We start from the raw sequence: 15,308 nt of genomic DNA on the forward strand, positions 1-15,308 counted from the left end.
TCTCCCCCACGCCCCCCCAGCCCTTGGTCTTGGCTCAGGCAGCCGTAAACGGCTCAAATCGGCTTGTCCAGCTCAAGCCTCTCTCTGCATCACAGGCCCCTGGGTTATATTGAGTAAATAAATTAGCACATGAGGGGGAGGGGATGGTCACATGATGTGATTTTCCTTCGCTTAACTTAAGCAGTTTGAGGGATCGATCCCATTATCTCTATCAGTCCTCCCTCAGAGTCAATGGAACCTCTACTGCATGCTAGCCGGTATGTACACACGCTTTTCAATTACATTCTCAAACTCGCAAAGCCGTTGCTTTACCTTAATGGGTGTTTTAAAAGGGATGAATACGAGTTTTATTTTAAGCAGCAGAAAAGGAGAAAACGTTCCATTGTGCCTAATCAAGGCATTTATAGAAGGTTCAAGCCAATCCGGGAGACTGTGCAGCTGGCAACTCAGCACAATGTTAGTGGAGTAAAAGGCCATTTGTTATTTTACAACAGTTCCTCACCTAAATCAAAGTGGGACTAATGTCAAAGCTTTTCTGGGAAGATCTCTTCCCAAAGCTGAAGCTTTGAACAGGATTTATCAGGAACACTCCTTAAGTGCTACAACAAGCAGAACATGCTTGTTTTACTAACGTTTGCTTCTCTTCTCCTCTCCAAAAGGAGCCTGTTGCTGTCAGACTGAGCAGACAGCGAGACCGTTTGAGAGCAAGCTACATTCAATCGATGTGAGGGGGGAACACAGCAGCTTTAGAACTAAATGGCTGAAGGCTTTTGCTTCTTAGCAGGCAACATGGCTTCTGTGTGTGTATGGAGCGGAATGGAGAGATTGGAGAGGATTTAAAGGGATTGGGGAAGAACAAATGGTGTGATATACTGTAGGTAGATGTGTCTGAAAACAATCATCATAACAGGTTATTGGTAGAGCCACCTATACAGGCTATACAGAATTTACATAGCTCTGTGACGACCTTTGAACCTGCCCTCTCTGTTTGGATATTAACTGGGCTACAGTAATGGAGGTTATTGCTCAAACATAGCTCTACGTCAGAGATACGTACATATCCTACAAACAGACAGAGCCATGTTGTCCACCTACAGTATTCCCTCATTTTCAACATCCATCATCACTCTTCAGTTTTCCTTACTGAATGAAAGTGTCTTGACTTCTGAAGTCAATAATGGCAATAGGGTTGGAAAATCTCAGTAACTTTCACAAAATGTTCAGGTTTTCCAGAAATCCTGATTCCCTGCTTATTCCCTCCTTATTCCGCGAATCAGGAAAACCGTGGAATTTGGGGAATTTTGCAACCATAGACAATCACAATCAGGTTACATAAGAAGTAGAGCATGGGCTTGTACAGTCCTGTAAATCCATGTGAGTGTTTGGATTCCAGGGGCTTGTCGGTGATGTGTATGTCTGTGGATGACGCCAGTTTACTGTGTTAATCTGGGTCCAGCTAGGTCTGTGGAGAGCTTTCTCAACCTTCTGTGAAATGAACATCACTCCAGGACATGTTTCTAATCTTCACCACCCAGTTGATCAGAAAAAGTGGATTTGGCATTACGAAGTTTGGCCCTCTGCTTGGCCTCACCATGGCCCAAATATTACAGGATGATGAAACTCTCTGAGGGATGAGAGAGGGATGAAGAATGGAGGGATGAAGGATGGAGGGATGAAGAATGGAGGAATGAAGATGGAGGGATGAAGGATGGAGGGATGAAGAATGGAGGGATGAAGAATGGAGGGATGAAGATGGAGTAGAGATAAAGGAGGTGGATGTCCTGTTAGCACTCTCTTCCTTCATCTCTCATACAGTAGACCTCTCTCTGCCTATGCATTTCACACAGGTCTGCCGTTCACACTGCATGGTTTTATATAGGCCTGTCTGTGATGTACATGCAGGGCTCTAAAGTGGTCACATATGCGGGCCGCATTTTACGTTCATAAACCACGTCGTGGCCATTAACACCTTGTTCAGTCATGTTACCTCATTAGCTATCTGGCTAACAACCTGGTAACTTTACCAGTATATCCACACATTTGTATCGCTTTTATAGTGAACAAATGTCTTTACAGGGTTACATTTTAGTTTCTAGAGCACAGCATGTGCTTCAAAAGTATCTAGAATTCATATAGGCCCAATACAGGCTGTATGTCAATCATTTTACAAATCTTATTTACTGGTGCTCCTTCATCTTATGTGGTGCTCCTAAGTCATCCGCAGGCCCTTTTACCACCGGCCCGCCTCGCCATCTGATCTTAATGGGTACTGTAATAGATGAGATCGTGTCCTCATCACAGAGATCGCATGAAGAAGAGGTTTTGATGTTGCAGGACAGAGAAGAGAGTATTTCTATGGCTTTGTTTTGCCAGTAGAACATCATCCAATAAGCAGTGTCACGGCAGTGCGTGCATCCATGTTTGTTTGTTTGTGTGTGTGTGTGTGTGTGTGTGTGTGTGTGTGTGTGTGTGTGTGTGTGTGTGTGTGTGTGTGTGTGTGTGTGTGTGTGTGTGTGTGTGTGTGTGTGTGTGTGTGTGTGTGTGTGTGTGTGTGTGTGTGTGGCAGCAGCAGCATTGTTCTCTGTCTGTAGCGATTAGGAGGGGGGCTGAGAGGGACGGGAAGGCAGGGAAGCACATGTCTGGTGTGAAGCGTCCGTGCTCCTCTCCTCAGATCACGTGTTGCTGCCTAAAGCTTACCGTATGCTTCCCAGTTGAAACGGTTTGTGCATATAGTATGACGACATTTTGTGACGTTTTAGTTTTTTTGGTGCCTATACCTTAAGGAGCAGAAAGGAACTGATGCTAAACTGGACAAATGTCAGTAATGATTCCCCTGACCTTTGAAATGTGATCTCGGTGGAAAAACACATGGTAAAGCTTTGTAGCATTCCATATCTTATCTTGATATGAGCTTTAACCAAAACTGATTACAGCTCAAATGAATTGACCAAGTTGCATGCCACGTCTTACTACATCTTTCCTTATTCAAAGTTGCAAATCAACTTCATATTATAAAAAAGGTTTTGAAACCCATCAAAAACCTCACCTGTTTCCTGAACCTCCATCTCTGCATCTGACGGAGATGATGGAAGAGATACAGTGTGTGAGATGTGACCTTTCAGTTGAATGCATTAGCAGTCAGTTTAGGAAACAAAAGACATATCAAGGTCAATGGAGAAAGGCCTTGAACACATTCATCCTTAAGAGTCTATTGACACACCCGTGCATCAATCTAAGTAACATGATAAAATAAATCCCCATCAAAATCCATCAGTTAAACTAGACATGTTGGCCTTCTGCCACTGCGGTGGAAGGAGTCCGAGCTACAGCGTTGTATTTCAGACAATGACACATCCTGAAAATAGGCCTTCTCAGGACAACGTCTGTAACAACTGACCATTCTATTACAACCACTCTATGGAAAAGGGGAGACTCTCATGAACACAATAATGTTCTCCGTTTTGTTCTACGACCCACACAAGTGGCATGACAGTAACCGTCTGACAGTAACCCATACAAAGAAATGGAAGTATCGAGGTAGTTTTCTGCCCCCAAAAATAAGGGGTTAAATATGCATACAAAAAAATATTCAGTACCAGTCAAAAGTTTGGAGACACCTAATCATTCAAGGGTTTTTCTTTATTTTTACTATTTTCACTACATTGTAGAATAATAGTGAAGACATCAAAACTATGAAATAACACATATGGAATCATGTAGTAACCAATAAAAGTTTTTATTTTTGATTCTTCAAAGTAGCCACCCTTTACCTTGATGACAGCTTTACACACTCTTGGCATTCTCTCAACCAGCTTCATGAGGAATGCTTTTCCAACAGTCGTGAAGGAGTTCCCACATATGATGAGCACTTGTTGGCTGCTTAACCTTCACTCTGCGGTCCAACTCATCCCAAAACATTTCACTTGGGTTGAGGTCGGGTGATTGTGGAGGCTAGGTCATCTGATGCAGCACTCCATCACTCTCCTTGGTCAAATAGCCCTTACACAGCCTGGAGGTGTGTTTTGGGTCATTGTCCTGTCGAAAAACAAATGATAGTTCCAGTAAGCACAAACCAGATGGGATGGCGTATTGCTGCAGAATGATGTCGTAGTCTTGCTGGTTAAGTGTGCGATGAATTCTAAGTAAATCACATACAGTGTCACCAGCAAAGCACCCCCACACCATCACACCTCCTCCTCCATGCTTCATGGTGGGAACCACACATGCGGAGATCATCTGTTCACCTACTCTGCGTCTCACAAAAACACAGCAGTTGGAACCAAGCATCTCAAATTTGGACTCATCAGACCAAAGGACAGATTTCCACCGGTTTAATGTCCATTGCTCATGTTTTTTGGACAGAGAAAGTCTCTTCTTATTATTGGTGTCCTTTAGTAGTGGTTTCTTTGCAGCAATTCAACCATGAAGGCTTGATTCACGCATTCTTCTCTGAACAGTTGATGTTGAGATGTGTCTGTTACTTGAACTCTGTGAAGCATTTATTTGGGCTGCAATCTGAGGCTGGTAACTCTAATGAACTTGTCCTCTGCAGCAGAGTCTCTTCCTGTGGCGGTCCTCATGACAGCCAGTTTCATCATAGCGCTTGATGGTTTTTGCGACTGCTCTTGAAGAAACTTTCAAAGTTCTTGAAATGTTCCGTATTGACTGACCTTCATGTCTTAAAGGATGGACTGTCGTTTCTCTTTGCTTATTTGAGCTGTTCTTGCCATAATATGGACGTGGTCTTTTACCAAATAGGGCTATCTTCTGTATACCACCCCTACCATGTCACAACACAACTGATAGGCTCAAACGCATTAAGAAGGAAAGAAATTCCACAAATTAACTTTTAGCAAAGCACGCCTGTTAATTGAAATGCATTCCAGGTGACTACCTTATGAAGCTGGTTGAGAGAATGCCAATAGCGTGCAAAGCTGTCATCAAGGGGTGGCTAAAATATATTTTGATTTGTTTAACACTTTTTTTGGTAACTACATGATTCCATATGTGTTATTTCATAGTTTTGATGTCTTCACTAATATTGTGCAATGTAGAAAATAGTAAAAATAAAGAAAAACCCTGGTATGTATACCTAAAGAGGTCCTAAAATTCCAAATCAAATAGCTAAATGACCCCCTCTTTAGAGCTTAATACCTCAATTTCTGGCCTTTCAGCTGATTCATTGTGCTATTTCAACATGCCATCAGTCTTTCAGATAAGCCTATGAAGAGCTCTTAGGATAGGGTAGAGAGGTGTTTGGCTCAGTATGGTATAATGCTAAAGGAATGTCTCATTTCAGCTTTATGCCAGCGGTTGAAGGATTTAGTTTTCTCTTCAGCTCAGAAGGAGATTGAGCGGCATCAGCGGTACGATTTGCGGAGATTATATTCTACGAGGTGCCTGCCGCAAGTAATTGAAACTAAAAATAACTTTAAAAATGTTTTGCATTCGGAGACAGTAGCAGCCCAGTGTTGGTGTCAAGCTCTCTGTCACTGCTCTGTTGTCTATGACGCTCTCTCAGTCCCTCCCTCCCTCCTCGACTACCTTTATAATGAGACGTCCTGTTGACAGATTTGTCTATCCTGTCCACCATTAAGGCTTTGGCTAGGCTACCAGTTACCAGGAAGCAATACAGATGTCCATCAAAAAATAACACAAGGTGCTTATAATGCATTATAAAGAGGGTATTCAAGTGTTACCTATTGTTGTGCTTGTTGATGCTGTTTTTGTTCATGTTTAAAGGGGAGACGTTGTTTACTCTCTACAGTTTGTTAAACAGAACGCCGGTGATGGGGTAACTGGGTAACGTTGTCGTGTGTTCCTCTGCAGATTCTCATTGTGCAAAGGGTTTTTGTGTACAGTGGAATGAGGGAAACAAAACAGAAGTAACTGTTTGGATTAACTGATTAGCAAGCAATTATTAAACTGATACACATCTGTATTTGGGGGTTCAATGAAAAAGCAATTAATGATGTCAGTGCTTGGGGTGAAACATCCACCTCATTTTCTTTCTGTCCTGGTTTTCTCTTATGCAGACAGAAGGGATCTATTGAAAAGTAAAAAAGTGTGCAAAGAGAAAGTAGGAAAGTGTGTAGAACACACTCAACTAAAAAGTAAGGCATTATGAGAGAGGCTATCGGACTGCATTGTGCTTATGCTGTTGTCAGTGACTCTGTCTCCGTCTGTTATGGAAAGGATATTGATATATTGGTCAGTGTCTCTGTCTGTTCTGGAGTATAGACCCACTAGCCTGTGTGACTGTCTATCTGTATCCTTGTGGAGTGGGATGTGTCTGTGTATGTTGTTTAAGAAGTTTGTGGGAGACACTGGCTGATGAATTGACGGTGGCAGAGCACTGATGTGGGGGGGACCCTCCTCCTCTGTATGTGTTGCATGCAGATGGACGACAGACAGACAGACAGACAGACAGACAGACAGACAGACAGACAGACAGACAGACAGACAGACAGACAGACAGACAGACAGACAGACAGACAGACAGACAGACAGACAGACAGACTTGCATGCATCCATGCTGCTCAACACACCTTCCCACTTCCAGGACCCAGCTGTGTCTGGCTGATTGAGGCTGGCAGGGGGGAGATGTCTGCTGCAGAACACAGCCAAAGAAAAGACAGGATCTCTATCTATTTCTTTCTCTCTCTCTCTCTGTCTCTCTCTCTTTCTCTCTCTTGCTCTCAATTCAATTCAAAGGACTTTATTGGCATGGGAAACATAAGTTTACATTGATAAAGCAAGTGAAATAGATAATATACAATAACAAATTAACAGTATCTCTCTCTCTCTCGCTCTCAATTAAGTTCAAAGGGAGTTAACTGCCTTGTTCAGGGGCAGAACGACAGATTTTTACCTTGTTGGCTCGGGAACTCGAGGATTCGATCCAGCAACCTTTCGGTTATCGTCACCGCGATCACAACATTACTAATGGTAATATAATCTACCGGGGATGATAACTCTATCTCTGTTTGTGTCCCAAATGGCACTCTATTTCCTACATAGTGCACTACTTTTTACCAGGCCATGGTCGAAAGTGCTGCACTATACAAGGATCAGGGCCATTTAGGACAGAACCTCTATGTCAGCCCTTCTGATGCCAAGCCAGGCCTCACACTAAACAGCCATGAGTGTGTGGCATTAGCGTTCCCATTACCGAACCCTAAGAACATGCACGTAGGCTGGGAGCTAAGGAAGGAATCTGTTTAGCAGGTTACTGGCCTCGTGGTTCAGTGTTTACCACTGGCTCTGGGTGGAGGGAGGGAAGAAGGAAGAGAGGGTGGAAGGAAGGGAGGGAGAGAGGGAAGAAGGAAGAGTGGGTGAGAGAGAAGAAGGAGAAGAGGGTGATAGGGAGGGAGAGAGGGTGAGAGAAGGAGAAGAGGGTGATAGGGAGGGAGAGAGGGTGAGAGAAGGAGAAGAGGGTGATAGGGAGGGAGAGAGGGTGAGAGAAGGATAAGAGGGTGATAGGGAGGGAGAGAGGGTGAGAGGAGAAGAGGGTGATAGGGAGGGAGAGAGGGTGAGAGAAGGAGAAGAGGGTGATAGGGAGGGAGAGAGGGTGAGAGAAGGATAAGAGGGTGATAGGGAGGGAGAGAGGGTGAGAGAAGGATAAGAGGGTGATAGGGAGGGAGAGAGGGTGAGATGTGGTTAATAAGCTTGCAGGAAGAACACTGGCTGTGTGCTGCTGTGTCTTTCCTGTTTGTGTCTGCACTGCTAGCTGGGTTGTGTAATTCGATAGGTACCTGGGATCCTTCCCCAATGCTCTCTTTCTCTCTCTCTCTTTCTCTCTGGATGTCTCTCTCTCATCTTAACTGCTGCAAACAGGTTTACAGAATCAAAGTCATATTGATGTGGTACTACCTTCCACTACAGTACATTTCAAAGCCATCCTCCTCACGACCTGTTTTAAACTTCACTTTGTGTTGCGTAGGTAGGGAGCCAGGGAGCCAGCCGGTCAGTTCGTCCTTCCTCTCCTGATGGTTCCTTCTTTTCTGGGTGGATTTATCACAGCTCCCTCCTTTGCTTTCAGGAAGACAATAAATGTTCCATCAGAGCAGAGCAGTGCTGTGAGAGGAATATGGGGAGGGAGGGAGGGAGGGAGGGAGGGAGGGAGGGAGGGAGGGAGGGAGGGAGGGAGGGAGGGAGGGAGGGAGGGAGGGAGGGAGGAGAAAGAGAGTGAGAGAGAGAGAGAGTGAGAGAGAGAGAGAGAGAGAGAGAGAGAGAGAGAGAGAGAGAGAGAGGCACCGTGGCACAGTCTGGTCCTGACTCCCTGACCTTGGACAGTGACCTTGTCTAAATAATAGATCATCTTAACCTCATTTCATGCAATAACCAATCCAAACGTTTTTTCATGGAGGAAAAGTACAAATTGTTCAAATAAGAAGGGAGCTGAGTTCAGAAGTACAGGGAATATAGGGACATTTCAGACAAGAGGTCTTCATGGATCCGGGTAGACCCGATATGCCCGAAACCCGACCCGGGCCCGATGAGGTTCGGGGTCTGAAATTCTAACTTTTCCCTCAGGTCCGGGTTGGGTCCTGTTTGATTGTCATCAGGTCTCGGGTCTATATCACTACAGCTGGTAGACCTGAGTGGACTCGAATGGACCCAGCCACGGCTCTGCATTGCCTATCAGATATTTGTTTTACGCTAATAAGGTGAATTTACTAACTTATAGAAGGCCCTAGCCAACATTTAAGGACCTATTTGTTAACCAGAAGAGCAACATGATAAACATAGTTTTTTTGTCACTCAGGTCCAATTGGGTTCAGGTCTGATTGTTCTCGTGTCCATTAAGGGTTCAGGTCTGATTGTTCTCGGGTCCATTAAGGGTTCAGGTCTGATTGTTCTCGTGTCCATTAAGGGTTCAGGTCTGATTGTCCTCGTGTCCATTAAGGGTTCAGGTCTGATTGTTCTCGTGTCCATTAAGGGTTCAGGTCTGATTGTTCTCGGGTCCATTAAGGGTTCAGGTCTGATTGTTCTCGTGTCCATTAAGGGTTCAGGTCTGATTGTTCTCGTGTCCATTAAGGGTTCAGGTCTGATTGTTCTCGTGTCCATTAAGGGTTCAGGTCTGATTGTTCTCGTGTCCATTAAGGGTTCAGGTCTGATTGTTCTCGTGTCCATTAACCTCTTGGGGCTAGGTGGGACGCTAGCGTGCCACCCGTGGTGCACTCCATCAACAGCAGGTGCATTTCAAGAGCGGCAAATTTGAATCCAAATAAATGTCAAAATTCAAATTTTTCAAAAATACAACTATGTTACACCATTTGAAAGATAAACATCTCCTTAATCTAACCACGTTTTACGATTTCAAAAAGGTTTTACGGCGAAAGCATAAATTTAGAGTATGTTAGGACAGTACATTTACAAGAGTTGTGTGTAATGTTTTGTCAAGTCAAAGACAGGGTCACCAAAACCATAAAACCAGCTAAAATGATACACTAACCTTTTACAATCTCCATCAGATGACACTCCTAGGACATTATGTTAGACAATGCATGCATTTTTAGTTCTATCAAGTTGATATTTATATCCAAAAACAGCGTTTTACTATGGCATTGATGTTGAGGAAATCGTTTCCCTCCAATAACCGGCAGTCAAGTCAGCGTCACAAATTAAATAATTAAAATTAGAAAACATTGGTAAAATATTATATTGTCATTTAAAGAATTATAGATTTACATCTTTTGAACGCAATCAACTTGCCAGATTTAAAAATAACCTTACTGGGAAATCACACTTTGCAATAATCTGAGCACTGTGCCCAGAAAAATACGCGTTGCGATACAGACTAGACGTCATGTTGGGGAGATCTAAAATCGAAAATACTATGTAAATAATCCATTACCTTTGATTCTCTTCATCAGATGTCACTTCCAGGTATCACAGGTCCATAACGAATGTAGTTTTGTTCAAAAAAGCTCATCATTTATGTCCAAAAATCTCCGTCTCGTTAGCACATGATGTAAGCCAGCCGGACTTCTCGTCATGAACGAGGGGAAAAAATATATTTCCGTTCGTTCAAACATGTCAAACGTTGTATAGCATAAATCATTAGGGCCTTTTTAACCAGAACATGAATAATATTCAAGGTGGACGAATGCATAGTCTTTTATAACGTATTGGAACGAGGGTACCCAACATGAAGTAGCGCGCCAGGTGTCTAATGGGACATCACCGTTCCATGGCTCTTGTTCGGTCAGATCTCCCTCCAGAAGACTCAAAACACTTTGTAAAGGCTGGTGACATCTAGTGGAAGCAATAGGAAGTGCCAAAATATTCCTAAACCCCTGTGTTTTTCAATGGGATAGGTTTAAAGTCAATACAACACATCAGGTATCCACTTCCTGTCAGAAAATGTCTCAGGGTTTTGCCTGCCAAATGAGTTCTGTTATACTCACAGACACCATTCAAACAGTTTTGGAAACTTTAGAGTGTTTTCTATCCATATATAATAAGTATATGCATATTCTAGTTACTGGGTAGGATTAGTAACCAGATTAAATCGGGTACATTTTTTTTATCCAGACGTGCAAATGCTGCCCCCTAGACCCAACAGGTTAAGGGTTCAGGTCTGATTGTTCTCGTGTCCATTAAGGGTTCAGGTCTGATTGTTCTCGTGTCCATTAAGGGTTCAGGTCTGATTGTTCTCGTGTCCATTAAGGGTTCAGGTCTGATTGTTCTCGGGTCCATTAAGGGTTCAGGTCTGATTGTTCTCGGGTCCATTAAGGGTTCAGGTCTGATTGTTCTCGTGTCCATTAAGGGTTCAGGTCTGATTGTTCTCGTGTCCATTAAGGGTTCAGGTCTGATTGTTCTCGTGTCCATTAAGGGTTCAGGTCTGATTGTTCTCGTGTCCATTAACCTCTTGGGGCTAGGTGGGACGCTAGCGTGCCACCCGTGGTGCACTCCATCAACAGCAGGTGCATTTCAAGAGCGGCAAATTTGAATCCAAATAAATGTCAAAATTCAAATTTTTCAAAAATACAACTATGTTACACCATTTGAAAGATAAACATCTCCTTAATCTAACCACGTTTTACGATTTCAAAAAGGTTTTACGGCGAAAGCATAAATTTAGAGTATGTTAGGACAGTACATTTACAAGAGTTGTGTGTAATGTTTTGTCAAGTCAAAGACAGGGTCACCAAAACCATAAAACCAGCTAAAATGATACACTAACCTTTTACAATCTCCATCAGATGACACTCCTAGGACATTATGTTAGACAATGCATGCATTTTTAGTTCTATCAAGTTGATATTTATATCCAAAAACAGCGTTTTACTATGGCATTGATGTTGAGGAAATCGTTTCCCTCCAATAACCGGCAGTCAAGTCAGCGTCACAAATTAAATAATTAAAATTAGAAAACATTGGTAAAATATTATATTGTCATTTAAAGAATTATAGATTTACATCTTTTGAACGCAATCAACTTGCCAGATTTAAAAATAACCTTACTGGGAAATCACACTTTGCAATAATCTGAGCACTGTGCCCAGAAAAATACGCGTTGCGATACAGACTAGACGTCATGTTGGGGAGATCTAAAATCGAAAATACTATGTAAATAATCCATTACCTTTGATTCTCTTCATCAGATGTCACTTCCAGGTATCACAGGTCCATAACGAATGTAGTTTTGTTCAAAAAAGCTCATCATTTATGTCCAAAAATCTCCGTCTCGTTAGCACATGATGTAAGCCAGCCGGACTTCGTCATGAACGAGGGGAAAAATATATTTCCGTTCGTTCAAACATGTCAAACGTTGTATAGCATAAATCATTAGGGCCTTTTTAACCAGAACATGAATAATATTCAAGGTGGACGAATGCATACTCTTTTCTAACGTATTGGAACGAGGGTACCCAACATGAAGTAGCGCCAGGTGTCTAATGGGACATCACCGTTCCATGGCTCTTGTTCGGTCAGATCTACCTCCAGAAGACTCAAAACACTTTGTAAAGGCTGGTGACATCTAGTGGAAGCAATAGGAAGTGCCAAAATATTCCTAAACCCCTGTGTTTTTCAATGGGATAGGTTTAAAGTCAATACAACACATCAGGTATCCACTTCCTGTCAGAAAATGTCTCAGGGTTTTGCCTGCCAAATGAGTTCTGTTATACTCACAGACACCATTCAAACAGTTTTGGAAACTTTAGAGTGTTTTCTATCCATATATAATAAGTATATGCATATTCTAGTTACTGGGTAGGATTAGTAACCAGATTAAATCGGGTACATTTTTTTTATCCAGACGTGCAAATGCTGCCCCCTAGACCCAACAGGTTAAGACAGAGTTCATCACCACATTTGAGAGACATACTTATGCAGTGGTGTTAGGAGCTGCACTATCGCTGCTTGTCCTATAAATGCCAGCCAACCTAAAACCTCTGAAGCACTGAAGCACATCACATGTAATTAGAACTTGAGTGAAAAAAACAACATTTTGGTTTTGACTGAAGTGAGTCAGACGGTGGGAGAGTTAGCTAGCTGTGCTGTGTGTGATATCTGCCTCAGGACCTCCCCACTTTCATCTTCCTGTCGCTCTGACTTGCTTTAGAGTTTTTAACCCAGACAAACTTGTCTCCATCCGTCTGTCTGTCTTCCTGTCTGTCTTCTTTTTCTGGGAGAGGAGGAAAGGAGGAGGAGGAGGAGGAGGGGGAAAGAAGGTGGGAAGGAGGGGTGTGAGCAGTCGCTCCAGACTGTGCTCGAGTGTTGCCAACGGCGCCTGCTGCAACGGGGCATCAGGTCAATGTTCCCCTCTGCCAAACTGCCTGCCAACAGCCAACAGAGAAGGAGGGATGGAGGTAGAAGGAGGGAGGGAAAGGGGGAGAGGTAGATGGAGAGAGAGGGAGGAAGGGTGAGAGGGAGAGATGGATGGTGGGACTGTGAGAAGGAGGGAGTACAGTGTAACAGTGAAAGGAAGGGAGAGTGTGTGAGAAGAAGGAAGAGAGAGAGGGAGTGTGAGAGGGATTGAGTGTGAGTGCCTTTTGGTCAGGCCAGGGAAAATGCCACACATCCATCCACAGATAACATATTCATACTTCCCTGTATGTAGGCATGGCTCACCAGATAACAAACCAATAGATGGGCTGGAGCAGGTTCATACTTATCCACGTCACCACCAACCAACCACCACCGACCAACCACCATCATCCCCAACATCACCCCCAACATCTGTCCTAACATCACCACCAACATCACCCCCAACATCACCCCCAACATCACCCCCAACATCTGTCCTAACATCGCCCCCAACATCACCCCCAACATCACCCCCAACATCTGTCCTAACATCACCACCATCACCACCAACATCTGTCCTAACATCACCACCAACATCACCCCCAACATCACCCCCAACATCTGTCCTAACATCACCACCATCACCACCAACATCTGTCCTAACATCACCACCAACATCACCCCCAACATCACCCCCAACATCTGTCCTAACATCGCCCCCAACATCACCCCCAACATCACCCCCAACATCACTCCCAACATCTGTCCTAACATCACCACCATCACCACCAACATCTGTCCTAACATCACCACCAACATCACTCCCAACATCTGTCCTAACATCACCACCATCACCACCAACATCTGTCCTAACATCACCACCAACATCACCCCCAACAGCTGTCCTAACATCGCCACCAACATCACCCCCAACATCACCCCCAACATCTGTCCTAACATCACAACCAACATCATCACCAACATCACCCCCAATATCCTCTTTAACATCACCACCAACATCACCCCCAATATCTTCTTTAACATCACCACCAACATCACCCCCAATATCTTATTTAACATCACCACCAACATCACTCCCAATACCTTCTTTAACATCACCACCAACATCACTCCCAATACCTTCTTTAACATCACCACCAACATCACTCCCAATATCTTCTTTAACATCACCACCAACGTCACTCCCAATACCTTCTTTAACATCACCACCAACATCACCCCCAATACCTTCTTTAACATCACCACCAACATCACCCCCAATATCTTCTTTAACATCACCACCAACATCACTCCCAATACCTTCTTTAACATCACCACCAACATCACTCCCAATATCTTCTTTAACATCACCACCAACATCACTCCCAATACCTTCTTTAACATCACCACCAACATCACTCCCAATATCTTCCCTAACATCACCACCAACATCACCCCCAATATCTTCCCTAACGTCACCACCAACATCACCCCAACGTCAGCTGCTGTGGTGTTAGAGTTATTGCCCTGAGTTGGATTTAGCCTTTTTAACTACGAAATGTTCCACAACATTCAACAACCCTGTGACCTCATCATCCGGCGCCAGCGACCCGAGCGCCATGGCACCAGATGTTGTAGCCGGCCTATCAGAGGTGCTCCCCCGGATCGAACACAACAGATGCCTTGCAAGGGCACAGAATGACGTGAAATATTTAGCATGCAGAGAGAGCAGAGAGCAGGGTGAGTCTGAGACAAGCCTGGGCATTACCATTTGAAGGGCACGGTGCGGTGCAGAGAGAGAGGAGAGAGAGGCACACACTCCCTCACACACAAACAGATATTTTAGTGCTCTTACCTACAGTGCTATTGTGCTTTCTCCCTCTCTCTCTCTCTCTCTCTCTCTCTCTCTCTCTCTCTCTCTCTCTCTCTCTCTCTCTCTCTCTCTCTCACTCTCTCTCTCGCTCTCTCTGTCTCCCTCTCTCTCTGTCTCCCTCGTTCTATCTATCTGTCGGTGTCTCTCACACACACACACACTAGGGTTGTGGTACTGATCATTATTGCGGGCAGCCAGTCAGAAGGTTGAGCATTAACAAATGAGTCTAACTTCACCTCTTTCCTAGTCGCCTCAGAGGTCAGCTGAGGCATCCTGAGTCAGGCAGACACACAGCAAAACCTGACATGGCACCCTATTCCCTAGCAAGTGTGCACTATGTGTTAGCCCTATGTAGCTCTGGCCAAAAGTACTGAACAAGGAACTAGTGTGCCATTTCAGACACAGAAAGGTAGAGGACATTCACCAGAACATATTGTATGGAACTGCACTTAGTTCTCTTAAAACACTTCCCTTTTCTTGTCACCTTCCTACCTTCCTTTCCTTTCTTCCTCTATTTTCTACTCACAGAGGTAGCTAGCCTTATGATGAAGATCATATATTCTACAATCTACATGCTGTCAGAGAGCTGCCAAAATACAATCGGTTTGAATCCTCAGTGGATGTCTTGTTTTTTCAACGCCACAAGCTTCCTAACGTGGCAGGCATGGTGTTGAAT

General features: G+C 43.9%; 1 protein-coding gene across 2 annotated transcripts in view; it reads left to right on the forward strand.

The window, feature by feature from the left end:
- LOC100194674 (oxidation resistance protein 1) overlaps positions 1-15,308 on the forward strand; it is a 158,580-nt gene that overhangs the window by 51,229 nt on the left and 92,043 nt on the right. The gene's annotated exons all lie outside the window — the stretch shown is intronic.

This window comes from Salmo salar, chromosome ssa05 (genome assembly GCF_905237065.1).
Source record: "Salmo salar chromosome ssa05, Ssal_v3.1, whole genome shotgun sequence".
In the NCBI taxonomy this organism is placed as follows: Eukaryota; Metazoa; Chordata; class Actinopteri; order Salmoniformes; family Salmonidae; genus Salmo; species Salmo salar.